At 59.8% G+C, this 5,547-nt stretch overlaps 2 non-coding genes and 1 pseudogene across 2 annotated transcripts in view; all 3 read left to right on the top strand.

Moving 5' to 3' along the window:
- Positions 1-498: 498 nt before the first annotated feature.
- Positions 499-2,869, top strand: LOC145273465 (small subunit ribosomal RNA; annotated as a pseudogene).
- Positions 2,870-3,267: 398 nt separating this feature from the next.
- On the top strand, positions 3,268-3,425 carry LOC145273595 (5.8S ribosomal RNA). The gene has a single exon (XR_013866418.1). It is a non-coding gene; the product is annotated as a 5.8S ribosomal RNA (ribosomal RNA).
- A 593-nt stretch (positions 3,426-4,018) lies between these two features.
- LOC145273125 (large subunit ribosomal RNA) overlaps positions 4,019-5,547 on the top strand; it is a 5,728-nt gene continuing 4,199 nt past the window's right edge. The window contains exon 1 of the ribosomal RNA XR_013866158.1: positions 4,019-5,547. This exon is cut by the window's right edge and continues 4,199 nt beyond it. This is a non-coding gene — a ribosomal RNA (large subunit ribosomal RNA).

Genomic DNA, 5,547 nt, shown 5'->3' with positions numbered 1-5,547 from the left:
CCGTCGTGCTGTTTGTCGTTTGTCGTATGTATCGCTGTCAAGGGTGCCGTTGTCGATGTTGTTGTTGTCGACGCTGTCGTCTGTTCTCTCTTCTCGGCCGGCTGTGACGTGGACGTTGACGACGACGACGACGAGACGGAATCGATGGCGACCACGATGACGACGACCTCGGCGAGTTCAGTCTGCACCTTGACCCTCGATGTCCGTGTGCACTGCCGTCGTGCTGCTTGTCGTTTGTCGTATGTATCGCTGTCAAGGGTGCCGTTGTCGTTGTTGTTGTCGACGTTGGTCGCTTTCGTTCTTTGAGTCTCGGTCTCGGTCCAAGTCAGGGGAGAAACAAAAAAGAGGCCATCAGCGCGGGCAGCGCGCTTCTTCTGACGGCGAACCCCCTCGAAAAATAAATAAACACGTGCCCGTCGTTGTAGTTGTCTGTCTTATGTCGGTCGGTCGGTCGGTCGGTCTGTCGTTCTGTCGAAACAAAGTCCCAAATTCCAACGATACCTGGTTGATCCTGCCAGTAGTCATATGCTTGTCTCAAAGCTTAAGCCATGCAAGTGTAAGTTCACGCCACGCATTAGAACGGGCGAAACCGCGAATGGCTCAGGAACCGGACCTAATCCTCGGGACCGTATTCCTCCTCGGAGGCGATGGATAACTGTGGCAATTCTAGAGCTAATACATGTGACACAGGCCGCGATCGGTCGGCGCGCCGTCGTCGCCACGCCTCGCGCGCTGGCACCCGCGTCGGCCGTTCCGGGTCGCGGCGCTACATATTAGACTGAGACCGATGCGCGTCATTCCGTCCTCCCGTCGTCGGCGTTCCCGCTCGCGGGTCCGTTCGGTGGCGGGGCTCATAGGGCGGCGCGCTCCGCTTTGGTGACTCTGGATAACTCACTGGTCGATCGCACGAGCTTTCACGCCCGGCGACGGGTCTCTCGAGGGTCCGCCCTATCAACTGTCGACGGTCGGTTAAGTGCCTACCGTGGTTACTACGGGTAACGGGGAATCGGGGTTCGATTCCGGAGAGGGAGCATGCGAAACGGCTACCACATCCAAGGAAGGCAGCAGGCGCGCAAATTACCCACTCCCGGCACGGGGAGGTAGTGACGAAAAATAACGACGCGGGACTCTGTCGAGGCCCCGCGATCGGAATGAGTACACTTCAAATCCGTTAACGAGGACCAACCGGAGGGCAAGTCTGGTGCCAGCAGCCGCGGTAATTCCAGCTCCGGTAGCGTATATTAAAGTTGTTGCGGTTAAAAAGCTCGTAGTCCGAACTCGGGTTCGTGGTCGCGCAAGCGGCCCCGGGGCGGCGGCGCCATCGTCCGTCGTTGACTTTGGTCGTCCGTTCGCATTCCCGGCCCTTTCCGCCGGTGTCAACCGCTAGCATACCCGCCACGCGGTCCTGCCGGCGAGGTGGACGAGGAGGTCGTGATCGGGATCCGGGAAAAAAAAAACAAGTGGTCGTCGGTTCGGTTCCGGGAGTAGTCTAACGGGGGGGTGCTACGTGTGTGTGTTTGGGTGCGTTCATTCGCATCCCCGCACTCTGACCCCCGCGCTTCTCTCCCTCTCCCTTTCCGCGCGTTCCTCTTTTTTTTTGAACCCCCCGGTCCGCTCCGAGTCCCTGCTTCGTGTCTTGTCTGCGCGCGTGTTGCGGTCGGCGGTTTCTCCTCCAAGGGTGCTCTTAACCGAGTGTCCGCGGCGGCCGGTACGTTCACTTTGAAAAAATTAGAGTGCTCAGAGCGGGCTGTTCAAGCTTGCATACGATAAGCATGGAATGATGGAAGAGGGCCTCGTCTACGTCTGTCGGTCTCCGTCTACGGCGAGGCAATGATCGAAGGGAGCGGTCGGGGCCACTCGTATTGCGACGTTAGAGGTGAAATTCTTGGATCGTCGCAAGACGAACTGCAGCGATGGCGTGTGGCAAGCACGTTTTCCTCGATCAAGAGCGAAAGTCGGAGGTTCGAAGACGATCAGATACCGTCGTAGTTCCGACCGTAAACGATGCCGACCGGCGATCCGCCGGCGTTCGCTTCCATGACCCGGCGGGTAGCCTGCGGGAAACCAGAGTTCGGTTCCGGGGGGAGTATGGTTGCAAAGCTGAAACTTAAAGGAATTGACGGAAGGGCACCACCAGGAGTGGAGCCTGCGGCTTAATTTGACTCAACACGGGAAAACTCACCCGGTCCGGACACCGGTAGGATTGACAGATCGATAGCTCTTTCTCGATTCGGTGGGTGGTGGTGCATGGCCGTTCTTAGTTGGTGGAGCGATCCGTCTGGTTGATTCCGATAACGAACGAGACTCCGGCCTGCTAACTAGTGCGCCGATGTCAGTGATTTTTACGGCGGGCTCGGCGTCCTCCGTGGCGCTCGGGTCCGGGTCGGTTTTCTCACGCACTTCTTAGAGGGACGGGTGGCAGAAAGCCACACGAGGCGGAGCGATAACAGGTCTGTGATGCCCTTAGATGTCCGGGGCCGCACGCGCGCTACACTGGAGGTATCAGCGGGGACTTCGCCCCGGCCCGAGAGGGTTGGGAAACCTCTGAACCACCTCCCGTGATAGGGATCGGGGCCTGTAACCAACCCCGTGAACGAGGAATTCCCGGTAGGCGCGGGTCAACAGCCCGCGTCGATCACGTCCCTGCCCTTTGTACACACCGCCCGTCGCTACTACCGATCGAACGGTCCGGTGAGGTCCTCGGATCTGGCCGACGACGCCGCCGGGCAGTGCGCGACGTGTCCGTCACGACACTCGTGCATCTACGCCTCGGCGTTCGATGCCTGGAGAAGACGACCGAACCCGATCGTTTAGAGGAAGTAAAAGTCGTAACAAGGTTTCCGTAGGTGAACCTGCGGAAGGATCATTACCGTTTTCCCGTTCGAGACTGGTTTGTTGTTTTCCGGCCTACCTCCTCTGTCTGTCGGCGTCAACGCCTCGAATGCGCGCAAACAAACCTATAAAAGGCGGAGCGAGAGATAGATTTGTGGTGACGCGGAGGTTTTTAAAGCCCCAGCTCTTCTTGCTTGCTTCCGCGTCTTACCACCTGTTTGTTTTTTCGCCCACCGCAAGTGATGGCCGCTTCTTCTTTGCCTTGTCGCCGCTTTATCGTTTTTTTTGTTTTTTTGCAGCCGCTGTGCCACCGCCGCTAGCTAAAAAAACAAACTACTCGCGACATTGCAATGCCGTCACGCCTCCTCGCACAGACCTCCTCGCACACTACTAAATCTATATAAACAAAAACTAATATAAAAAAACCAAGTGCTGAACCCTGGACGGGGGATCACTCGGCTCGTCCGTCGATGAAGAGCGCGGCCAGCCGCGATAACTGATGCGAATTGCAGGACTCAGTGAACATCGACACCTCGAACGCACATTGCGGCCCCGAGATCCCTTGTCTCGGGGCCACGTCCGGTCGAGAGGCGGAACGTTACATGTCTTTCTCCGTTAACGAAACGACATCTTGCCGTCCCCGTGCCCGCCCGGTCCTCGGCACGGTGGTAACCGGGACGTCGCAGGAGCGAGTGACGAGGGGGAAGAAAAATAAAAAAAGAATTGACTCCTTTCAATGTCTTTTTTTTTTTTAAAACCCTCTCCGGCCTCCTCCTTCGTCTCCCGCTGGCAGACCGCGGAGTCTTTTCCCTTTTCGACCGCGTGAAGAAACACTGTGGAGGAGGAGCAGGAGGAGTCTGTCCGAAAGCAGCCGAAGGGAGACCAAAAAAAAAGTACCGACCTAACCGACTGCCGACGTAAGCGCCGCCTGCTCGTCTCGCTCTCTGCCTCATGAAGGTGTCTCTCAGCGACGCCTCGAGCAGCGCGACGAGCACGGCCGTCGCACCGTAAAAAGGTGGCCGCGTCGTAGGCAACGCAACGTCGGATGGGGAGGACCCACGCTTTTTTTTAATTGTTGGCTTCTTCATTTTCGGTCGGACGGGCGCTATATCGGCCAGCCGTCGTCACACGGAGGGTACCGATCGAGATTCCTCTCCTCCAAACACCACACTCTACTAAAAACCGCCGCCCTCGGCTCGGACGAGACGACCCGCTGAACTTAAGCATATCGCTAAGCGGAGGAAAAGAAACCAACCGGGATTCCCTTAGTAACGGCGAGTGAACCGGGAGAAGCCCAACGCCGAATCCCGTCGCAAGTTAAAGGCTTCGGGACGTGTGGCGCATGGGTCGAAGGCAGCCGTTCGTTTTCGTCTCGCATAGTTCGGAGTTCCCTCGATCGGGGCCGCCCGCGGCGGGTGCCAGGCCCATTCGGTGCGGACGGCGAGCGACGGCCTTCGATCCGAGAGTCGGGTTGCTTGGGAACGCAGCCCAAATCGGGTGGTAAGCTCCATCCAAGGCTAAATACCGGGACGAGTCCGATAGTCGACAAGTACCGTGAGGGAAAGTTGAAAAGAACTTTGGAGAGAGAGTTCAAGAGAACGTGAAACCGCCCAGGGGTAAACGGGTGGGACCGCTCACCGCGATCGCGGGGGGACTCAGTCCGGTGCTGCCTAGGCTCGAGCCCAAACTCGATGTGTGTTCTTGAAAGAGAGGCCGTCGCGGCACAGGTCGTCGTTCGTCGTGTCCGCGGGGGACTCGTTCCCCGCGGTTCCAGCTTTTGTGCCCGCGTCGCCGACGAAGGAGACGGGCCGCGTGGATAGCGGGAAGGGAAACGTGGTGACGACCGCGGCGTCGGTAGGTGGCTGCGTCGGTTGGCTGCGACGGAGGGGACTCGTCCTCTCGATCGCTGCTGCCGCCGGGCCCTAACCCGCCGCATCCGTCGCCGCCGCTTCTTCTTTCCTCCTGCTCCCTCCGCGCGCGACTCCGCTGCACCCGTCCCCTTCATCATCGCTCGGCGTAATCATGGCGCGGGCGCTTCGGCGCGACCTCCGCGCGGCCGGCACCGGACGCACTTCCCCTCCGGTCCGTCGTCGCGACCCGTTCCCGGCGTGCAGGTCGAACACGCGGGTTTTTTTCCGTAGGCGGCAGGCGTTTCATCACCCTGAAAACCCCCGTCTTCCCACCTTGTGAAGTCGGGGGCCACCGGCCGTCGGGCCCGCGAACGTAACTGCCCCTTTCTGCCGGGAACGGAGGAAATCTGACACGATCCGTTACACGTGGCGAGCCGGTCCGTTTTGATCCCGCCGGAAGTCGCGTGCGGGCGACGCACTCTGTGTGTCGCTCCTTAGGCGCCCCACCGTCTCGGGCGCGTGCGCGATGAGAGGCGGGATAGGACTGGCGCGGCCTCGCCGTCACGCACCTCGCCGACGTTTCGGGTTCTTGTCGGGGGCAACCCCGCCCGCGCCCGTTTCCGTTTCCGGAGAGGTCGCTCGGCGACGCTTTTTTACTCGAGCCGCCCGCCACCCCGGGTCAGCGACGTGCATCGGCAACCCACCCGACCCGTCTTGAAACACGGACCGAGGAGTCCTGGCCGTTCGCGAGTCGTAGGGGCCACCTCTGACTAACCCCGAAGGCGAAGCGAAAGCGAGAGAGCGTGTAGGAGGGCGTCGATCGGGAGAGGTGTCGTGGCAAAGTCGTCCGGGGGTCGTCGGGGGG

Source organism: Euprymna scolopes, unplaced genomic scaffold (genome assembly GCF_053919585.1).
Source record: "Euprymna scolopes isolate OS-2025 unplaced genomic scaffold, ASM5391958v1 sca1, whole genome shotgun sequence".
In the NCBI taxonomy this organism is placed as follows: Eukaryota; Metazoa; Mollusca; class Cephalopoda; order Sepiida; family Sepiolidae; genus Euprymna; species Euprymna scolopes.
Note: the sequence above shows the minus strand (reverse complement) of the source record. Positions and strands in the feature narration are given on the sequence as shown.